Source organism: Canis lupus, chromosome 4 (genome assembly GCF_003254725.2).
Source record: "Canis lupus dingo isolate Sandy chromosome 4, ASM325472v2, whole genome shotgun sequence".
NCBI classification, from domain to species: domain Eukaryota; kingdom Metazoa; phylum Chordata; class Mammalia; order Carnivora; family Canidae; genus Canis; species Canis lupus.
This window is the reverse complement of record NC_064246.1, coordinates 5172059-5195213: the sequence shown is the minus strand read 5'-3', so window position 1 is coordinate 5195213 and position 23155 is coordinate 5172059. Positions and strand designations below refer to the sequence as shown.

Below are 23155 nucleotides of genomic sequence, written 5' to 3'. Positions count from 1 at the left end.
CAATGAAGCGGCCAGGGGCACCATGTGTTGTCAGTATGTCTAGAGAAGGGTGAGGAAGGAAGCCCTCCTCATAGAAGGGGTCAGAAGGGACATGATCATTCCTGCCCTTCCAACAGGTGCTGGCCAACAAAGTGTGTCAGCTTTTCAGGGGTCTTGTGCGACCAGAAAGGACATTGTCAGCACATCTCAAAGGTCTCAGGTAGTCAGTCCTGCAGTGTACGGATCTTTCTTGTGGTGACTCCAAGGTTGATCAACTTCTCCCTGTCCTTAAAACTGGGAGCAGTAGCCCTCGTCTCTCTATAACCTTGGGGAATTAATGAATTAATGTCTGTGAAGGCTGCACATCCTTTAGATGACAGGAGGCATACAGACACAGAGAGCTTTTATTTTCCTCCTGTGACTTGGTCTTTGAGACATCACACCTTTCTATCATAAGACCCAGATGTAAGCAAAGCAAACAAAATAATTGCTTCCCACACTTGCTGCCGTTTTATGAGCCCTGTGTTAATAAATAATGATAATGACAAAAGTAATAATAACTTGTGGTTAGATAACACCTTTCTTCTGAGGAGCTCACTGCACTTTACAGAAACAAAAAAAGTTGTTGATAGACAATTTATAGGGGAAAAATTGACTCCTGTTTTAAGGAGTTCATCTGTGGGAGATAATGTGGACTGTGATTTTTGCAAATCAACTGGCAAATACAATCTCTGTTTCTGGTCCGAACCTGGAATAAAAATGCCAAATAGAAGGAAGCAGAGGGACCTGGGGAGAGTAAAGAGATCAAGAGGGCTTCTCTCCCCAGTCATTAACCTGAACACAGTCTAGACACAGTCTGGGACAGTTTTGACCCTAAGTGATCCTGTGACAAAAGGCTGCTCAGAGGCATGGATATTAATATGAGAGGACAACTGTCTGCTTTCTAGACCGTCCTTGGGCTTCTCTCTGTGTTCAGGTAAAGCCCATTGGATCATCTCAGCAGACGCTGGGAAGAAGGGTGAAGCTGGAAGTCCACCCCAGAACCTGTCTCCTAAACGAACCCCAGCCCCCACCCTGCTTTTTGAATACTTCCGTCCCCTCACTTCCCTATGCCTCAGAAGGCATAATGCCTGATAATGCCCATCCCAGATCCTCGAGCTGTGCACAACCAGGGGACGGGAGAGAGGAGAAGGGGAGAAACTGAGTTCGCATGTGCCGGGTGTATTCCAGGTATTATCCCATTCGATTCTCATCAAAAACTGGATGATAGAGACGTGTCATCCCCATGTTCACAAGAGGAAATCAAGGCTCAGAGAAGTTAAATCATCTGTCAAAGGCCACACAACTATGAAGAGGCAGAAGCAGCATATAAATCCAGGGCAGTCTGCTCTTTCCAGTCCAGTAAGAAGTCTGGGAGGGGAGCTGATAGTAGACTGGTGCTGCTGGCACCAGAGAGCCCTGCCCTAAACATCAGTCAGGCCCAGAGGTTGAGAATCTGCCCCAAACCTGGGTGCCTGAGGACCAACCTGCCAGCAGCATCATGCAGAATGGACTGCAGATGGGACACAGACTGGGAGCAGGGAAGTGGCATGATGTCTCTGGGCAAGAGATAAGGGAGCTAGCATCACATGGACAGGCAGGGAGGGAGGCTGGGTCTGGGGGACCACTGTAGAGAAAGAACTTTGAGGACAGATTGTCTGTGGGGTAAAAGACAAAGGTCAAAGTTGATCCAGGGCAGTAGTCTTAATCTTCATTGAGTCAAAAACCCCTTTGACATTCACATGAAGGCAGTGGGCCCCTCCCCTAGAAAATGCACGTGGCCAACTCACAAACACTGACGTCATTTCAAAGGGATGGCTCGTTCCAGGTTAGTGATCCTTGTTCTGGGAAGGAGCCTAATGGAGTGGGAACATCAGTACTGTGTATTTTTGGCTTGGAGGGCTTTCAAGACAATTGTGCACTTATTTTCAGAGAAGAGAGGAAAGCTCTCTTAAATAGAAATTTAAAATCTTATTTATTTTTAATATAAGGGAGGAGTCGCTTTCCTTTTTCTGTTTTATCTTCTGCAAATCTGACAGCAGGAGAGTCATGAACACCACAAAAACCCCTTCACAGATCCGCAGATTCCTCTAGGTTTGGAGACACCTAGACAGAAAAAGGACACAAATCCAAGTTACTGAAGGTAGAACATTTGGGGACAAAGGGCAAAAAGGAGGGGGATCGGGGTGGGTCTAAAGACATTCCAGAAAAGCTGATGTCTCAAACTCTCCAGGAAACATGAAGCTTTAATATAGCCAAGTGTGCATCCAGGATACCGAGAGTATTTGCAGATCAGGACAGTTACATAAGAAAATACCACTTAAATACACAAGAAAGATACAGGATGGGGCAGAGCTTGGTTGGGAAGAAGGTGCACTTGGGTGTCTCTGGCAAGTCCCCTTCTATCCTTCCCACAAAGATGAAGTAAATTAAGGGAAGCTAAGGCCAATAGGAGAAGAAGGCAAGGAAGACGCTTGGTAGCAGCTTCCATCTACATAGAGGAGAATCAAAAAGTCCTCAGGTCCAAATTGGAGCCCACTTTGCTTCCACCAGTTCCATTTTGTGAGAGTAGCCAAACCCCACTGACCCCTTGGGGTACGAAAATCTAGGGATGGAGTAGAGCCACCACACTGGGGTGTGTTGTAATGTGCCCGGAGCCCAGCCTTGCGACTCACACACATCGGTTTCTCCCGATGCTTCCCATGGCATTTTCTGCCCAAACATTGGCTGATCCATCAGCTTCCTTCTCAAGCATGTGATCCAGGTAGATGGGTCTTCGTGAGATGAAGCTGGGTGGGGACCGCCAGGTGAGTCTGGTCATTGGTTCTGTACACCTATTCCTGCTCTGTGCTCCATGTAGGGGTGTGTGTGTGTGTGTGTGTGTGTGTGTGTTTAAGGGAGAGAGAGAACAGGGTGTGGAGCACGCATGTGTGCAAACCACCAGAGCAGGGGGCAAGGGCCATAGGCTTCCTTCACTAAAACCAAGAGTTCCAAGAGGCGTCTGGGTGGCTCAGTGGCTGAGAGTCTGCCTTCGGCTCAGGGTGTGATCCTGGAGCCCTGGGATCGAGTCCCACATCGGGGTCCCCGCAGGGAGCCTGCTTCTCCCTCTGCCTATGTCTCTGTCTCTCTCTGTGTCTCTCATGAATAAATAAATAAATCTTTAAAAAAAAGTTTCCATTTATAAGCAGGTGCTCACTGTTTATATAGGCCATAGGATGGGGGGGGGGGGGGCAGCTACATGTGAGCTATCTGATGCAGGTGACAATGGCTTAAGGCATTACTTCCCAGACCTTCTTGAAGCCTCCAAAGACTTTGAAGCTCCAAACAAATGGATCTCGCTGAAATCTGAGGCACCGTCTTGCGCCAGGGAGTATAACACTCTTTTGTAGGAAGGGAACAGCCGAGTTCCAGAAGAGCTTGCCTAAAATCTCTCTGTACCCCAGGATTTTAGATGGTACCACTTAAGTACTGTTTCCTCTTGGAGCCAGCCCTGCTGGCTTCCCCAAACCAGCTCTTCCCCTGCCACCACCCCCATATGCTATATGTGGAGACTGGCCAAGGACAGGGCACACATTTGAGCAAAAAAAGCCTCCCAAACTGGAGCTGCTTTTCTAGAAACTTCTATTGTTGTGATGCTTCTTAGATCATGGCTGTTTAACTGGGACATACTAAAAATAATAAAAGCCAGTGGACACTGAGCATTTAATATGTGCCAGATTTGGTGCTAAGTGTTTTACATACATTACCTCATTTGTCCTTAAAACAGCCCTATGAGTGAGATACTATTATTATCCCCATTTCATGGTTGAGAAAAATCGAAGCTAGGAGTTCAGTAATTTGCCCGAAAGTCACACAGTCATGACAGAGCCGGGGCTTACCTGAGTCTGTCCGATCCGAGAGCTTCCTCTTGTACCCTCTCTGTGATACACAACAATATTCTTTTCTGGAAAGTTCCAAACCTCTTGCATTCAATCCTAGGTACCAGTAGCAGAAAAGCCTGGAAGACACAGAGGCAGGGAAACACATAGGCAACAGAAGATTGGTGGCATCAGTAGAGGGTCAAAAATCTCAAAACTCCTCATACTTGGTCACTCACACGTAGCCTGACCATGAGCAGGCACGTCCCAGCAGCCCTCCTCTCTAGAAGGGCTGGGATTCGATGACTCTCCTCAGGCCTGAGTATATGGCCCCTCTGAAATGTTTCCAGTAAATGCTTACAGCCACATTCTCTCCCTTCCATTCTTCCCATTGGCCTCTTCACGCCCCTCCCCTTTGTGACGCTTCAAGGACAGGGCTTTGCTGTGTGACCTTGACAAACCGTACCATTCTGCATCTACTTCTTCGTTTGGTTTGTAAAATGAGCAGAGTAATTCCTACCCCCTTAGAGTGGTTGTGTGAATTAACTGTGGTACAAATAATAATAATAGTAAGTGTGATGTGTCTGGCACGTAGCAGGTGATCAGAAAATGTGGGTGTTCTACTCTTTCTCTTTCCTTCTCTCTCCACTTTATATTCTCCTCCCCTTCTCTGGACAGTGGACCACAATGGCAATTTTCGACCCCCTGGATCTTCCAATCACTTCTGTGATGTCATGAGTCAAGGTCAGTGGACACGAACCATGACCACCATCTGGCACCTTCTCTTTGTAAGTAATGCATCTTGCTATCTGGGTGCTAAACTTGGTCTAGCTGCATGACGTAAACAGGTAAAAATTCGAAACTATCTTCTAAAATAATTTTATATTTTGAATTGGAAAGTAGCTTCCAAGAGCACATCTTTCTCAGATGCCACTGGGAAGGGAGGTGAAGCAAATCAGCACAGTGCAAGGAACTGCCTCAAAAGTAGCAGTTTCCCAGGTGCCTGGGTAGCTCGGTTGGTGGACTCCTGATTTCAACTCAGGTCATGATCTCAGGGTCGTGAGATCAAGCCCCATGTGGGGCTCTGCACTGACTGTGGAGCCTGCTTGGGATTCTCTCTCTTTCTCTGCCCACCTCCTAAAAAAAACGTCGCAGTCCCCATTTCTGGAAAGGTTTCATCCAGTTGCACCGCACGGCTCTTCCCTCATCCCCACTGCATCCTTGGGAACCGCATGCTTGGGGGACAAGTGGGCTCTCAGCCCCCCACCTCCACTCCCATTCCCTGGCGCTTTGGGACCTCCTCATGGGTGACAGCAAGTTCCATGTCACAAAGACGGCCATCCGGGTACTTGGCTGTTCCTTGGTAGACTGCGCAGACCCATGGGAACGGGCCTTCCCGCCTGGACCGTGAGAAGCAGGAGGAGGCTGAGAGCCCCGGACGGGGGAGCCGGTGGGGCCTTGCAGGCGGCCAGGCCGGGAGGGTTCTGGAGGGCCGGAAGGAGACTTGGGGACAAGAGCTCTGCCTGCGGGGTGGTGGCCGGGGTGGTGGCATCTCTCTGGTTTTCCAGGCCACGCCCTGGAATCGTCGGCGGATTCTTTCTGACGTTAGGCTGAACTTGCAGACCTTGACGGCGGCGTTGGGGGCACTCCAAGAGCAGGGCTCTAAGTATTTCCCGCAAACCACATTCCACAGAGCCCTGGACTTGGCAGAGTCACCTCGGGAGCCCCTGAGGGGGCGTGGTTCACCCTTCACTTCTGAGAACCCTCCTCATCTCCAAGGACAGCAGATCCTCTTTCATCTGCTTTAGGTATTGGAGTTCCTCGTTGGATTTCATGTCAGGAAGAGCTCGGCCACCAGGAAAAGCTTGAAAGCCTTTGCCTAGATGGTGTCCAAGGTCACTGACCTCAATATGAAGGTGACCCGGGGCACCCTGGCTCTTCCTGGGAACCCAGTCAGCCCCAGGGAAGCGCCCCAGGCTTATGCGGCTCAGAGAGGCTGCCCTCCCAGCCCCGACAAGTAGGATGGCAGCTCATAGCACAGCCGAGCTGAAAGCTGTGATTTTCATTTTTAAAAGCTTAAGAAAAAATGCACAGGGGCCAAATGTACAGGAACTTCTGCTAAGGACCTGCTATGTTAACTGCAGATCGTCTTCTCATGAGCCCTGAAAATGGATCCTGGGAGCACATGACAAAAACCCCATACATCTAACCATAAGTTGGTGTTCTAAGAGTGTCCCCCACTCCCCTGCAAGGATGCTCCCCACCACTATTCTTGGGTTCTTGCTTGGGTGGCTAAGGAGTCAGGCTATGGAGGGGTCAGGGGTGACCCACTTTGGTCCTGGGTTTTTTTAAAGATTTTATTTATTTATTTGAGAGAGAGAGAGCGAGCTATGGGTCAAGATAGCTCAAGCAGGAAGGAAAGGGAGAAGCAGGCTCCCTGCTCGATTCCAGGGCCTGAGGATCATGACCTGAGCCAAAGGCAGACACTTAACTGAGCCACCCAGGTGCCCCTTGGTCTTAATTTACCAAGGATGAGGTACAGAAGTTCACCCAGGACAAAGCCAGGCCTAAGAGAAGGATATTCTCTAGGCTCAGATTAGGAATCCCAGACCCAGGGAGAGACAGTTCCAGGACACTACAGCTCCGGATGGTATCCCAGGGTCATTGGGTCCCTGGGTCCTCCTTCCTGGGGTTCCGCCCTGAGTCCAGTCCGAAGCCGCATGTGTTAGCATAATCGGAAACACAGTCCCTGCCAGCTCTTTGCCAGGCTGGACAGAGCAGCATTCACAGATCACTGCCCTGAAGAAGTTGATGAAAGGCAACTACGCCACAAGCAAACTCCCTGTCACTCCCCAGGGCCTGCAGTGCTCCAGGACTCCCAGAGATTGACACCCTAGCTGCTCAGACCCCCAACATGCTCTCTTTCTTTCCGCCTCATCCATGTCACTCTTTTGAAGCTCTGCTCCTATTCCATGACCACTTAGATCTTAATAGCCTTCTCTCGCATGTCCCCTCCTTCCTTCCAAATGAGAAGCAGGTATAAATGCTGGGCCTGCATTTGTCAAAACCAACAGGAAGGTGGGATACATGTCTGGGAGGGCTGATGAGAGAGAGGGAGAGGGGGAGGGAGAGACGGATGACACTCTAGGGCTGGAGCTTACATACTCTAAGGGAGGGGGGAGAAGAGGTGTGCCGGGTTTATAAGGTAGTGGAGAGGTGGGCTGGGGTCCCCGCACATCCCCCAGGCCAGGGCACTGTGGGGCCAGGGCTCAGAGGCTCCTCACAGCTGGAGTACAGTCACTCACTACCTTCACCTGACAGCACCAACTTGGGGCTATTTCTCCCCTTTCCCGTTACTCCTGGATGGCAAATATAGGTGGATATATTGTACTATGCGAGCACTCAAGGCGTGTGCATGTGAGCATGTATGTGTGTGTACCCTTACAATCAAAACGTATCCTCTGTCGTTAAAACAAGTAAAATAAAAACAGTATTAATTATGTTTTGGATTGATTCACAGAGATCTGGGAGCATAATTTCAATAAAAACTAGACTTGTGACTCCAATGCTTCATTCTTATTTGAATTTTAACATAATTTTTCAACCGTTCCGCCAGACCAGCCTTTGGCCAGATTGACAGCTTTCGAAAGCTAAAATCTTTCCAATCTTCTCCCTACTTATAGAGGCTTGGGATGCTGGGGCTCAGGCTTGATGGCCTCCCGACATGCGTGCTCCTCCCTCATCATTTTCTGTGGCTTCCTGCCTCACAGCCAGCCCCCACAAGGGCGAGATGCTCCTGAACATGGCAGCAGATCTGCCTTTGAGTCCATGTGTATGGGGTGCTGCTTGCTTCTTGCCTCTTTCAGTGTGCTCCGGGTCCCGTGACCCCATTCACAGAGCTCTAGGCCAAGTCCATTCTGTTCTTCCACCCTCACTGCTCACCAGACCTTCCTGGGGCAGGCAAGGGGCTGTTGCCTGGGACAATGACAGTGACTCCCTCTTATCCTCACTTGTAAGCCCCTTCTGAAGACCTAGGAAAGATCCAACTATCCCTGGAAACTGCCCGGGGTAGGGACACGGGAAACTCTGCTTGTTAATGGATTGACCCAAGAATCCCAAATTCTGTAACCCCTGTGACAACCAAACCATCAGGTACCCCTTGACTTCCTCATTGTTGGGAAATAAAGTTTGTAGCATATATACATCTAGATCTCCTCATCTAGACATATAGAAAATATAGGTTTACCTGTTACGGAGCTCACACACATACATGTACTTTACATATATATATTAAGCAACAGAGACCTCCCCCATCCCCCCCCCACACACACACAACCACCATCCCCTAAGGGCTCCATAGCCCCACATGTGTCAATCATCACTGGCTCCCAAATGCCCCCCTTGCCTCCATACGTCAGCTGTGTGCATTCATAATTGTATTTGCTGCAACCCCGGATATATTCCTGACAGGAGAATGCTTTCCTTTTGACTAGGTGTCAGCAAAACCAGAATTTTCTCCATATGATTTTACACATCTGATAACTGAAAGAACTCTCTGCAGTCCAGATTCTGGCTTCACACATTGCAAATTCTGCTTCTGCTGTGCTATCGATCTGGTTCTGGATGCGGATGCCGCAGGATCTACATACACTGGGTATGCGCCCAGGCCCTGCACCTCCACATGGCAATGCCACAGGAGCCAGCACAGGGCCTGTAGGGGTATTCGTGGGAGCCATTTCTATACCAGAACAGTGAGTAATACCTTAATGTATGCTGAGGAGACTGCAAACTGCATAAATATCTTACTAAAGCCAAATTAAGTGTCTCCCCAACTCACTGTTCCCTTAGCCAGATCCGCAAGATGCTCAAAACCACTTCAACACCCTAAGAAACTAATGAAGCACGTGGAGGGAAAGTTAAGGTGGAAAAAAAAGACAAAAACCTTAACCTACTTACCCTGCTTTTGCCAATTTTGCAAAACATACACCCAAGTGACCTGATAGCTTCAGCGCCTCCAAGTCCGCAGAAGGGATGTTGCACGTGTGGGGGGTCCTGACCCTTCAAATTTATTAACCTCACAGTCAAGCCACCACCACAAGTAGGACTTGGCCGCCGTTGATACAAGGGATGAAGGAAATCAAGTGTTCCCACTGCAAGGCAGAGCTTGAGCAAAGACGTGGAAAGCTCAGGATTGTGAGTGTTGAGCAGGAAAAAGCTCATTTGGCAGGAGAGTTGTGGGCAAGATATGAGGCAGAGGAGGGAGATCTAAAAGGCAGGCCAAGCGCAAAGCACAGAGGTGGCAAATGTGGGAGTAGGACGTCATAACGTCAACTATATAGCAGGAAGGTTTGACTCACGCACCCAAGGCCGAGGGCAGGGACTGTCCCTCTCAGTGCCTGGGTTGGGGTGGGTGGATGGGAGACAGGGAGGCCAGCCCAGGAGCATCGGCTGCTCTGTTCTGTATTTCAGAATTCTCTGGGACAGGAACAGAAGGGTGTTGGGCAGAAACACACGCTCACCGACTCGCCAGCTCTGAGGCAGTGCCCACTCCTCTTCCTGCCCTGCCCTGGTTCCCCATTACATGTGACATGAGCTCTTCTCTCTGAATCCTGACCGCTCGGATCTGTCCTCACTCTGCGGGTCCCCATCTCTGGAATTGCACTCTGCACCTCCTCATGGTCCTCCCAGGGCACTGAGTCTCAGGAACACGGTCCTGCCCTGACCTCGCCTCCGCGGGGTACCATTTCTGCCAACCTTCTGAGACCAGGAGGCAAGAGGAGGCTGTGGCTTCTTTCAGTTGTAGCAACTGAGTATATTGGCAACCAACTGTGCAGATGGCAAGGAGGGGGGATGGCTCAAAGAGGATGCCAGTGCACACAGGTGGAAGGAAGAATGTGCGTTTAGCTGAAGGAGCAGCACATGGTGTGGGAATCAATGCACTTCATCGTGAATGTGTCCCATTAGAGGAGAGTAGCATCTCCTATTTGCCAGCCAGCAGCTTCGTTTTAGAGCTTTATGTTCTTGAGCTTTGATCATGGAGAAGTTGGGGTGTCTCCTTTAGGTTTTGGCGCTGCTCCCCTGTCCCGCCACCTACACTTTCTTCCCAGGTGATCTGACATGTGCTCTGGTTTTAACACCAGGTTTACACAGAGGCCTGGGCCTCTGCTATCAACTATATACTCATTAACAGGGGCTGGCACTGGCAGGGCACCCGCTATCGTTGGGTATTCTTTGTGGCCAGCGCCCATTCCGACTGGCTGGTATCCCTGTCCACAGTGAATTTTTTTTTATTGCGGAAAATGCATATAACTTAAAATTGACCATTTTAACCATTTTTAACAGTACATTTTGGTGCCATTAAGGATATTCACATTGCTGGGCAACCATCACCATCAGGTTTCTCTAGAACTTTTTCATATTCCCAAGCTGAAACTACATCCATGAAATGTAAATTCCCCATTCCCTCTTCACCGGCCCCTGGCAACCACCATTCTACTTCCTGTCTCTATGAATTTGCCTATTCTAGGTCCCTCACATAAGTGGAATCATACAGTATTTGTCTTCTTGTGACCGGCTTATTTCGCTTAGCATCACATTGATTCTACCATGATGCAGCATGGGCCAGAATTTCCTTCCTTCTTAAGATTGAATAATATCCCATTATATATACGTACCACATTTTGTTGAACCATTCACCTATTTTTTTAAGATTTTATTTATTTATTCATGAGAGGGACAGAGAGTGAGAGGCAGAGACACAGGCAGAGGGAGAAGCAGGCTCCCTGTGGGGAGCCCGATGCGGGACTTGATCCCGGGTCCCGGGATCACGCTCTGAGCTAGAGATAGACACTCAACTGCTGAGCCACCCAGGCATCCCGATCCATTCATCTATTGATGGACACTTGGGTGTTTCCATCCCTTGGCTGTTGTGAATAGTACTGGTATGAACATGGTTGTACAAACATCTCTTTGAGTCCCTGCTTTCCGATCTTTGGGGCATATGCTTAGAAGTAGAGTTGCTAGATCATATGATAATTCTGTGTTTGACTTTTTGAGAAACTGTTGAATATTTTTAATATCACACTTGTTATAAAATAGATACAATTGCTACTCAACATCTCCACTTGGGTGTCTAGTCAGCATCTCAAAGTCAAGATCCCCGAAACCAAAATCTTAATTTGCCCCAGTGCTCCCCACTTCTATGGATGGACTCACCACACAGGCAAGGCTAAAACCCTTGGCATCACCAGTGGTTCTCACTTTCTCTCACTCCCCACATCTAACCTTCCAGAAGATCCTAGAAGCTCTACTCTCAAAATAGAGCTGGGACCAAATCCCTTCTGGCAAGGGATCCCACTGCCATCATTGGACCCCATGCATCATTACCCTGACTGTGCAACAGCCTCCTAAAACATCTCCACTTTTTGTCCTTCCACCATCTAGCTTCACGCAGTTGCTATGGGCATTCGTTCAGAATGTCAACTAGATGACTTCACTCCTCTAATCAAAGCTTCCAATGGCTTCTCATCATAATTAGAGAAAGAGTCCCACAAAAGTCCCAAGTCATGACCATGATGAGACGACCCATTCCATGGCCTCCCGTCCTACCCCTCTGGCTCACATCTGGCCCCACTGGCCTTGACTCTTCTTCAAACATCCACTGGGTCCTGCCTTGGGGCCTTTACCCTGCAAGGTGCTTCTCACAAATCATCAGACTAAATCAAGAGGGATCACCCAACAATCATGTCTAAGACAGATGCTCCAGCCTGCAGTCTGCTGATTCTGCTTCCCTTCTGCTCACACACTCAGGACTCCCCAACTTACATTATCTGATTGTTTAGTGGCTGGATGTCTAGAAGGAGCTGTCGTTCTTCTAGAGTATAATTAGGGCAGCGAGAGGTCAGACGGCTGTAACCCCAGGGCATGGAATAGTATTGGCCACCGAGCTTAGAACTCCGCGTGACAAAGGCCCTTCCCATCATGAGGCTCACGGGCACATCTTTTTCTCCAGGCTGGTTCAGATCTGTGGACACAGGGAGAAGAGAAAGTGCTGAAATCCACTGCTGAGACACATGGGCAGATTTAGTCAGTGCTTTGGGATTCTGGGCGTCTGTGTCTAGTGACTCTGAACTTGTGGGGTCAGAGCCAGCCCTGTCAGCAGAGGGGGGAGAGCACATAGAGGTGACTTTAAGTGCCTTAGGAAGGCCTCAGGTGCACAAACAGCTTCATCACTAACTAACCTACTGTCACAGCTTAAGTTTTGCCATTAGTAATTATTTTATTTGCTTACACAAACCTTAAATCCATTTGACTCATGAGAAACCCAGGCATTCAGTCATCCAGCCTGTGTAGCAGGGCTGGAGCTCTGTCTGAGCTCTGCCCCCTGACCTCCCCCTGAATGTGATTATTCTGAAACAGCTCTGCACAGCTCTGTCCTAATACGATGTATTCTTCATAATGCTCAGTTTTCAAGCTATGGAATGAAGGGAATGGATGCTTAAGGAGGGACAGAGGGTCATGTCTGGAGAGACAGAATCAAGGACGGCCTCCAAATTGCTACCTGGCTGCTTTGGGCCTAAATAATCTTTGTTCTGAGGGCCAGCACTTTGGTGTAAACCTGGCATTGGGAAGTGCTATGGCCTGATGACAAATAGCCCTAACTGAGAAGCACTTGGAGCATTTTGGAAAGAAATGGTTGCATTGAAGAGGGCCAGTTCTTGGTCATGTAGTGGCACCTCGGTTTATTCTTCCAGAAGCTCATCTCCCCTATTCTAGTCACCTGGCCTTTCAAAGTGGTCATTTGGTTCAGCTCTATATAGACTATGTTGCTCAAACAAGTGTGCTTTTGAGAGTAGAAGGCAGAGTATTTAGTTATGCTAGAATAATGGCAGGGGCGGGATTGTCCAGGCCAACAGGAGGCCAAGTCCCCTAGTCATCTCTTCTGACCATGAGGGATTGAGTCATGATCTAGCATTTTAATGTACCAAATAAGAAGAGTCCCCAGCCTCTCCTGCAGGGTTCAGCCTCGCCATGGGCACTGGCCTCCTGGCCTCCCCTGTTCTGCCCATGACCCTGGGTCTAACCCTTGCATTTTCCCTAGAGGCCTAAGTTCTCCCCTGGGTCTCTAGCATCACCTATCAGCATAGGAAAGCCTGTTTCACCTACTCTTTCCTGACCACCATTGGTTTTCCTGGGTGCTCCCCTTCATGAGGACCTCTTTGGGGGGTTGTGTATACTCACTAGTCCTGAGAAATGGCTTGACAGTCTGGCGGTGGAGCCTGTCTTTTCTGTCTTTTCTGGTGTTGCTCTAAGTCCTTGGCCACAGTCTTTGAACAAACCTCTTCAGGAGGGAACTACTTACACTGATCTGTTTAAAATTGGTTCCCACACCCTAAGGAGTTGCTGAGCGCACTGGGGCTGCTGAATACAACTTGGCTAAGATCAAAGTTAGAACTTGCTGAGGCTTTATGTCTGCAACTACCCAGAAATCCTTTTTGTGTTCCCCGGTGATCAGCAGAGATGGTGAGCAAGTAAGTGTTCAAGGAGCAGCAAGCCCCAAGGAACACCTTCCGCAGCTCGTTTTCTACAGCCTCTGTCAATGGACCGATCCCACCGCAGCCCAGCACATAGTAGGTGCTCAGTAAACATCTCCAGAGCTATTGCCCAATCATCTCCATGGGCCTGGATTTGTTGGGTCAATGCTGTGGTCTGGGGCTTCACAGAAAATTCTGCAACATCAGCGCTCTTAGAGAAAGAGCTTAGTGGAAAAAATGATCAAATCCAGTCCCCTCATTGGTTTCAGGTAAGAAAGCCAGGTGAGGGCCCCAAGAGGTGAAGTGACCTGTCCAATCTCACTAATGTCAGAGGCAATACTAGGCTTGGGCCTCCCGACTGCTCCTCTGTCCACACCACGTGGCCACAGGCCAGCTGGCTCTCTGACACCATGACTCACCTGATGTCTCAGAACTGTGATCCAGAGGCTCAGGCTCAGCACCAGACACCCCAGCTCTGGCCTGTAACCTTGGCACCATGGTTGTCCATACTCCTTCATGGCTCCCTGCCCAGCAAAATTACTCTCTGCCTCCTCTTGGTGTGATTCATCCCCCTGGCCCACTGACACCCTGTCCCTTTCCCCACTGGATTCCTGTTGGCTTGAGATGTACCTGCCTTCCTGCCCATTTTACCAGGAATGATATCTTTTTCATTTTCCTTCCTCTAATGCTTCAATGATACCTACCACTCATATATTATGTGAATGAACAACTTGCTGTGTGACCATAGGCCAATTGTTCACCATCTCTGGGCTTTCTCTTGGATCTAAAAAATAAATATGATGCTGCTAACCTGGCACATAGCATGGCCATGCTCTGATATGTATGTTATTGTGCAAATATCTTGGAAATACAGAACCTGACTATGGTCCTCAACAGTAAATGCCTTGTGCTGAGAGCATTTCTTGGAGTTCTTGAAAGGGGACTTTTCTATCTAAGATGAAAGAAACAGAGGGTGGCTCTGAGCCGTCCTAAGCTATGTATACTCTGTGTCTGAGCACCCAGCCTGGAGCCCAGCGTCGGCTTCAGGGAGGGGTGGGGGAAGGAAGGAACTTGTGTAGGTCTAGGGGTGAAGACGTCATGTGTAGACACTCCTCTCTGAGGGGCCCCCAAGTGCTCCTTCTCAGAGTCTGTCCAGGCTACCTGCCCCCAGTGCTGGCTGGCGAGGGCCACAGCCTTCTTCCTCAGCTGGGCTCCCATTGCTGCAGATGGAGCTGGGAGTTGCTTTTAATTAGAGACACTCTTTTCCTGTTTTCCATTGGCGGCTGCTTTCTGAGTTTCCTGCACACCCTCTGTTGCTTCCCGAAAGCATTTTTTTTTTTTTTTAAAGAATCCAAACTAAAAAAAAAAAAAAAAAAAAAAAGAATCCAAACTGTTTGGAGTAAGAAAAGAGAAAGCTATCATTATGTGAGCTGCATGGTGGCTTCTGCTGGCTTCCCGGTCATTTGGAGGTGGTCAAAAAGATGACTCTAGTGTCCAGGCATGGCCTGGGGAGCTTAGTACCACCTTCTCCTTCCCAGGCCACCAGCTCTGTTTGCCCATATTGAGTACCTGCTATGTGCCAGGCCTACAGATAAACCAACATGGTCTCAACCAGAAGCTCTTAGGTCTAGAAACTTGACTAATTGCACTCATGCCACGACAGAGGTATAGACAGTGCTCCCCTCGGCACAGAGCAGGGCCAAGGAGAAAGCAACAAGAGAATATCTGGCCCAGTGGGTTGTCTTCCCTAGGGCCTCACAGGGAAAACACAGCCCCACCAGGCTCTGATCTGGATTAGAACCTGCCCCCTCACATAGCTGGTGGAGGCCACATTCACTTAGCACACAAGGGATTCTGGGAGAGCTACCAGATTTAGCAAACAAAAATACAGTGTGCCCAGTTAAATGTGGGCTTCAAACAAGCGGTACATAATTGTTCAGCATAAATATGTCCTAAATATTTCATGGGACATACTTATCTTAACATAGTATTTAGGGCCTATTTGCACTGAAAATGATTCATTGTTGATCTGAAATTCACATTTAACTGGGCATCCTGTGTTTTATCTGGCAACTCTTTTCCCAGGTCAACAGAGAGTCCCAGACCATAAACCAAAGAAGTCCACTCTATCCGGCAGTGGGTTACATGGGATGCATCACACTTGGGGGAAGAGCAGCAAAACCAGGAGAAAGAAAGGGACAAGTGGCCTCCATGTATCAGCAGGATGAAAAAAAACAGGGTTCTAATCACAGAAGCATCCACATTGTAGGTACCGAGGCTTGTTTGAAACCATCAATATCCAAGGGGAAAGTGACAGAGATGATCGCAGGCCAGGCCTGCTGCTCACCAGGAGGAGGAGGAGGAGGAGGAGGAGAAGGAGGAGGAGGAAGGATGGTGGCTACTTACGAGAATGCAAGCCTTAGTCCAGTAATTCCCAGCCGTTTTGCTACTGCTGTTCCTATCATGGTCTATTTTGATGCGTAATCCAGCCCAACCCGAAATATGTGTCCTATGGCTGACATCGTTAACTTTCCCTTAGCGCAAGTGTGATTCTGTTTGAGAATGGTTTCTGAATATAGAGAACTCTCTGACATCAAAAGAGTAAGATCAGAATGTCTGCTGAGCGTGGAGCCTGCCGCGGGGCTCCAACCCACGACTCTGAGATCATGACCTGAGCTGACAGTGAGAGTTGGACGCTTGATCGACTGAGCTGCCCCTAAAGGTTGTCAAAAAAAAAAATGTTTAAATTAAAAACAAGGGATCCCTGGGTGGCGCAGCGGTTTGGCGCCTGCCATTGGCCCAGGGCGCGATTCTGGAGACCCGGGATCGAATCCCACATCGGGCTCCCGGTGCATGGAGCCTGCTTCTCCCTCTGACTATGTCTCTGCCTCTCTCTCTCTCTCTGTGACTATCATAAATAAATAAAAATAAAATAAAAATAAAAAAATAATAAATTTAAAAAAATTGCTGAGACTTTCTGAAAAGAAAAGAAAAAAAATGTCTGCCAGGGCAACCAGAAAGTTCTAGAAGATCACTGAAGGAGATCTGGGAATGGGAAGTGAGATGAGGAGGGCAAAGCCTCAACCCTCCGGAGTTCCTTCCTGGGGTAAGAGGCCAAGTGGAGTCTAGAAGAAGAGAAGCAACCCCCAAACCAGCCCTGGCTGGGCTGGGAGTGGTCCGTATGGAGGAGAGAGGCCTCAGGCCCCGGGCAGTGCCGACACATCCCTGCTTCTCAGGAGGAAGAAGGTGCAGCCTGCTCTTACCTCTAATTTGCTTTCTGGACTGTGAGGAGCTCTCCCACGGTTTCTTCTGTGTGTTTTATTGTTGTTGTTTTTATAGAGGGGAGTGGGGGAGGGCCAGAGGGAGAGAGAGAGTCTCAAGCAGGCTCCACATCCCGCAAGGAGCCCAATGGGGGACTCGATCCCATGACCCTGATATCATAAACCGCAGCCGAAACCAAGAGTCGGCCGTTCCACCACTGAGCCACCCGGGCGCCCCTGCCCCCGGGGGTTTCCTCTATGTAAACGATCATCAACAGTGCCCTGGGCCTACACATTGCACAGACCAGGCCTGATATTTTAAACCCTTTCCGTTCACGGAGCATTTTATGCTTGGCTTTGTTCTGCTCTCCAATTTCCTACTTCACCAGTGGGGCTCTGAAGAGTCGCACGTGGTCGATAGGGAAGTGCCGTCTGAGCAGCTCTAAGAGGCCATCCCCTCTTTGCACATCTCTAGTTTCGGGCGAGGAGATCAATTATAGGCTTTTACATAAGAAGGCTAATGCGTTTTCAAAGCAGGCAGATCGCCCTCCCATGTTTTGACAGTTTGGCTTTAGTTGAAATATAATTAAACTTTTCTAAGACAAGGGCTTTGAAACTCCATCTACACACTGTTTACATGTCTTTTTTCTTTTTTTCTTTTTTTTTTTTTTTTTTTGCTTGAGAGTTGGGTTCTTACTTGCTGCAGTACAATTAATTCGCCCTTCACCTTCTGCACTCAAAACAAACACTGGTTTTCAGCGTTGAGCTTTTATACTCTGCATAGCTGAGAGTGGAAAAAATAACATCTGAAACAGGATGGGCTTTTGATGCTACCTCCTTATGACAGACACGTTTGAAAACCACCGCTGGTGAGTCACTCACATTCTGTGCATACCCTCTCCAAGGAGCAGGAAGTGTGGGTATTTGAAACCCTTAGGCCATGAGAAGTTTTCAGATGCGTTTTAAGGATTGGCCAGCAACCCCTCCCAAGCACGAGCGTGCAGTGGCCTTGCTAAGTGTGGACCAGCCTTCCGCCAGCCTCTCTTCCTTTGTTCTCCTTGCCCTGGTTTTGCTTTTCTGCTAGCAAGCCAGGTCTGTTAAGTACAGAGCTAGCGAATTTATAAAACCAACAAAAACATTAAAAAAAAAAAAATCGGCAATGACAACAATCAGAGCCTGGCGGTTGGTAGGGCGGGTGGGGGCAGGCAGATGGTGCAACAAGATGTCCCCAGGCGGCTCGCTGGGGACCCAGCCTTGTGGCTCTGTGGCCAAAAAGAAATAAAGAAGTCGGGTCCCAGCCAGTGCTTTCACTTCTAACCCGACTCATCAGCTGTGGGTAATGAGTCCCCACGCCTCTGCTTCACTATCTCCAAAGGCCAGAAGAACAAGAAAGGGGATGGGGTAGGGGTGGGGGGCTGGGGGGATACAACTGAACTAAACTGAAAGGACTTTAGATGAGAGATTTAAAAAAGAAAGAAAACAAGAACTTGGTGGAAATGAGCCAGATGTTGCCATGAAAGAAGTTCTTAAATCCTAACCTTGTTTGGGGAAAGGAAGGAGTCCCAGGGAAGGATGAGTTTCTGAGGATGATGAGCCCCCAGAGGGAGACCTTGGCGTCCCCCGTGTGGATGGAAGTCTTTCCAGAACATCAGCGTCTGATATCACCAGAGGGAGTGATCTGGAGGGTGGTGGATTCACGGGACCATCCACTTTGCGTTTACGCTTGTGTTGCTACTGATGGTTGTCTGAAAGCGAAGGAATCGTGTGGGAGGCAGAAGCCCAGCCTTGAGCACTGGTGGTGGTCCAGGAACGTGGGAAGAATCCCGAACCCACTGGAGCTGTGTCCGCCACAGGAGCAGCCCGAATGCTGCAGGCCACGAAGGCCAGCTGCCTCCCAATCCTAAGAGAACCTAAAGTCTTCATTGATGAAAAACATCCCTGGAGTCTTAACCAGCAGCTCCGGGAGAGGTGAGATGGCTGGTGGCGTCATGCAGTCCTGGACAAGCTGATGGAGAAACGCACACTCCTCGGGTTAGCACAGTGCGGGCTCGTGGGGTGTCCAAGCACAGCACGGGCAGTTCTGAGCACCTGGGATCAGTCACCAAGGCAGCACGTGGGACACACAAGGAATAGCTTGGTGTGTCCTCTCCCCGCTGCAGCTGAAACAAATCACCATGTATTTAGCGGCTTAAATAACATACATCCGTCATCTTACAAGTCCTGTAGGATAGAGGTCTGACTCGGGGCTCACTGGGCTAGATTTGAGGGGGGATGGCGGGGCTGGGTTCCTCCTCAGAGCTCTAGGGAGAACCTGTGTCCTCCCCTCCCATCTTTTCGAGGTCACCTACATGCCGTGGCTCGTGGCCTCCTTACTCCTTGCTGCACTTTTCTTCTATGGCCATGCCTCCTCTGGCTCTCTCCTCTTCTGCCCCCCTCCCCTGGTAAGGACCCTTGTGGGGTCCCCCCCACTGGGTCCACCTGGAGAATCCAAGACAGCCTCCCACTCCTAAAGTCAGCTGGTTTACAGCCTGAATTCCTTCCCCAACCTTCATTCCCCTTAGCCATGTAGTGTAACACATTCCCAGGTCCTGGGGAAGGATGTGGCCAGCTCTGGGGGCCATTACTCGGTGAGAAACCGTGGTATCCTTTATCGGTGATTCTCACGGGGCATGAGATCATTTCTTGTTTGTAATAACATAATACAAATAACACACACTTAGCATGTGCCAGCCACTGCTTTAAGCGCCTGTGCTTCTAATCTTCCTGACAGCTCCACGAGGCAGGTGCCGTTAGTCTCCCCACTGTATAAATGATGAGAAAGTACAACACCCATGGCTGGTAAAGGGTCCAGATAGGGCCAGCACCCAGCCCTCTGGCCCAGACTCCAGGGGGTTTTCTCTGAAGAGATACACATAAGGGCATTACCTTCTTGGCTCCTTGCTCCCCGTAAGTCCTCTTGCAGAGAGAGGGGGCTCCCTCTGTTGTGTCAAAGGCCCTTACACAGCACGGGAAGGTTAGTTATAAAGTTATGTTCATCCTACTGCCCTTGACACTGTCCAAGTCCTGACCACACGGAGCTGAGTTTCCAGCTGAGAGTTTGGAGGAGCCAGAAACATACCCAGCCTTGTGCACTCTGCTTCAACCAGGAGATACAAGGCCCAGGAAGAGCTGATGCATGGAAATCGCTTTGCTGCCATTTTCCATGAATGGAGAGGGCCTCCGCATGGGAGAGGAAGCAGAGTGTCATAAAATGAAGTGTGTGCCACCCTTCAGGGCTCCCTGGGGTCATTTGGTTGATGGGGACAGAGCATGGTCACACAGGGGAAGTTGGCTGCCATCTGTGTGCCCCCCTCAACGGTGGAACCCCGCAGAGACAGCAGGTTGGCCTCTGCAGAGGGAAGCCCCCACCCCCCACCTATGGCTTGCATGACTTTCCCACAATAACAGAGGGGAGGCAGAGCCAGAAATTCAGACCAGACGTGGTCTCCTAGAGCCCCTTGATTGTTTTAGAACTCATTGCCTCCTTGGTCCAACATGCAATGGCCTGGCCCCTGTTGGCAAGATCAACGGTAAACTGGAGAGAACGGGGAGCCAACTCAAAGCTCCTCGGGGCCCCAGGGAAGCAGGACAGAGGGAACCTCAACCGCCAAGTTCCGCAAATTTCACAAGTTTATTACAAACCCCAGAAGTGTTGTTTGGTTGCTTAAAAACGATTTAATTTTTGCAATCTCCCAGAGAGAGGGTGCCTCACTTTAAAACGGGTGTTGAAAAACAGTGGCTCTGGGGGAATGAAGGGTGTCTCTTCTCCAGGGAAGGGGGCAAGTAGGCAGAGAGAAGCACCCCCGTGTTGAAGCTGTAGGAAACTCGGAGTTCTGACACCTGGGGCACAAGGCGTCTGCTCCCATGGTGGAGCCAACCCTCCCATTATGTAACCAGAATGGTCACCTTCTCCAGGTTTGCCTAGGATTCTGTGTGATTCTCATCGGAACATTGCACACCATGAGTGGAGAGGAGGCCTCTTGTCGTGGTGGAGAGAGGGCTGAGCTCTGACATCAGATGGGCCTGGGTCTGAATCCCAGCGCCGCCTCTTCCTCCCTTCATACCTCCGACAGTTCCCTTAGCTGACAGCTGCCCAGTCGAAGGGATACAACACCTACCCTGCACCCCTGGGGGGCTAGGCTGAGACAGCTGTGCTGGGAGGCGCGTGACAGCACAGGAGCTCGTGCTCTCTGGGGCCTGGACGGTGGTGGTCGCCACTATTGCTGTTTCTTTGCATACTGCCAGCAGGATGGCCTTCCTACCGCAGAGGTCATCCACAGGTCAGGGCCGTTTTGACCTCTCACTCTGCTCCTGCCATTGTGACGCCTCCAGGGGCTATGGGCCCTAGCTGAGTGAAGCGCTGCGCAGGCAGCTCTGTGCAGGCCTAGGAGGGGGCACAAGGTGGCTTGGGCTCAGGGAACTGGTCCCCAGGCCTGCGGGTATAGACAGACAGCATAGCTGCACCTGCAGCAGGTCTCCCCAGGTGCCCAAGGTAGGGGTGCCCACTCCATGATAGGAAGGTTGGCATTTGCGCTTTGTGAGCCGGGAGCGGATGCTGGCCGCTGCCACCACGGGCACCCTGGGGGACATGTGCCAGGGACGTTCCTTTCCAGCCACCTCGTTTGGATGAAATGCACACGGCACATAACCTGGCCCCATATTTTGTAGTTTAACATCAGCTCGCGGTGTTGACTGAGTTGCTTTCAACGTATTTCAATGGCTTTGGCTGCCTAACATCATTTGAATCACCGTGGCCTGAATTGCTGTGGCTCGCCGAGTGGCGAGCTGCGTGCAGGGACCCGGCAACACTGGCTGCTACACAGCGGCCACAGGTGGGAAGTCTGTGAGCTCTCGGTGTCCCACGGGATACTGAGTCACTTCCTACCTGGAGCCCTGACTTCTCAGCCAGGCAGCAGGTGGGATGGCTGGAGGGGAGTGTGATTTGGGGCTACAGTAAATCACAAGCGCTGGCACCCGCTCCCCACAAGCCGACTGCCAAGTGCACGTGACTGCGAGATGGCTGTTTGCTAAATGCCTGTCCACCAGCCCCAGTTACGATACCGTGTTCACCCCTGCGGTGGGCAAACTTGAGAGATATTGCTCAGTGCCAGGGAGGGGAAAAGGCACAGGGCACACCTGTTGCCGGGGAATCAGCCTGGCTGGCTACTGAGAAGGGGACAAGTACAAATGTCAGCCAGCGGTTGTCAAAGTAGTCTCTACAGGAAAGAGAAGCCGAGAGACAGCAGCATGAGCAGTACGGGGCTGGGCATGGTCTCAAAGGCTGTACGTGTCTTAACCCATTTGCTCCTCGTGGCAATCGCGTTTACCATGGGGAAACGGAGGCAGGTCAAAGAACACACCCCAGGTTATAAAGCTAGCAGGTGCTGCAGGTGCTGGGATTTGTACACTGGGTCTGACTTTTGACTCCAGCGTCCATATGCTTCACCTTGACAGTGAGTCAGCCAAATACACGAACTTTCTTTTCCTTTCTATCTTGCATATAAAGAGGCACCTGAAGATGTCAAAACCCTCCCTTGGGCAGAGGGAAGGAGCACATGGTCAGCAGCATGAGGTGAATGAGCCAGGGCAGGTTTTTAAAGGCACTTCCCACCCAGAAGATACCTTCTTGTCCCCAAGCTTGAGAGGACCTGGAGAGACTGTCTCACTGCCACCAAAGTGCATCTCACAACCAGTGAAGCACAGCCACCCCCTCCCGTTCCCCAAAACACTGCCCCCAATGCCATTATGCAAGTGCCTATTTCAGTGGCCTGTGGAAGTCACTTTCACGGTCATGGTTTTCAACTGCAAATAAAAGAGGAAACCACTTCAGGAAGAAGCCGACGCTGCGTTCAGGTGCGCAGGAGAGCCTGCTACAGATGAGGGGGGACTGCAGGCAGAGGATGGCCTGGGGGCTGGCCGGGCCAGGAGCAAGGACGGGAAGCCAGTGCTGAGGGACACGACTCTAGAAGTTGAACCTCGCTCTAAAGACAAGGGCGCTTCCTAGGAGCTGGTCTCTGACCCCTGGCCCCTGGCCCCTGGGGCAGTTCTGAGGGCATGTTTCAGGCCCTCTCAATGGGTTTCCTCCAACACACAGCAGGGCTGCAATAGTCATCCCCTTAGTGAGTGACATTCGGTCCCAGCTATAACTAGGTGGGCCAGGGTTTATGCACACCAGATATCCAGGAACATTCCCTGCAATTCCCTCCAGCCTCTGGGGCCTGTTCACAGCCTCTTGGATCTGCTGTGCATCTTGACTACAGCAAGGGCACGTCACGGGTGGGTCCTTGTGGGCCCAACAACACTTGGGGCTGACTCCCAGGTAGATGAGGCAGCCCGGAAGGAGCTGACAGCAGAAGTCTCACCGTGAGACGGGGGGCTCATCACTCATCTTCAGGAAAGGAGGGTAGTAATCCCTACCCTGCAGAATTGTATGGATGTAACAGGAGAT

General features: G+C 50.2%; 1 long non-coding RNA gene across 1 annotated transcript; it reads right to left on the bottom strand.

Annotated features, from left to right (window-relative positions):
• Positions 1 to 1974: 1974 nt before the first annotated feature.
• LOC118354571 (uncharacterized) lies at positions 1975 to 21604 on the bottom strand. The gene is made up of 5 exons (XR_004815349.2): positions 19385 to 21604; positions 18207 to 18827; positions 11700 to 11898; positions 3897 to 4015; positions 1975 to 2124 (listed from the first exon to the last, which is right to left on the bottom strand). It is a non-coding gene; the product is annotated as an uncharacterized LOC118354571 (long non-coding RNA).
• Positions 21605 to 23155: the final 1551 nt, after the last annotated feature.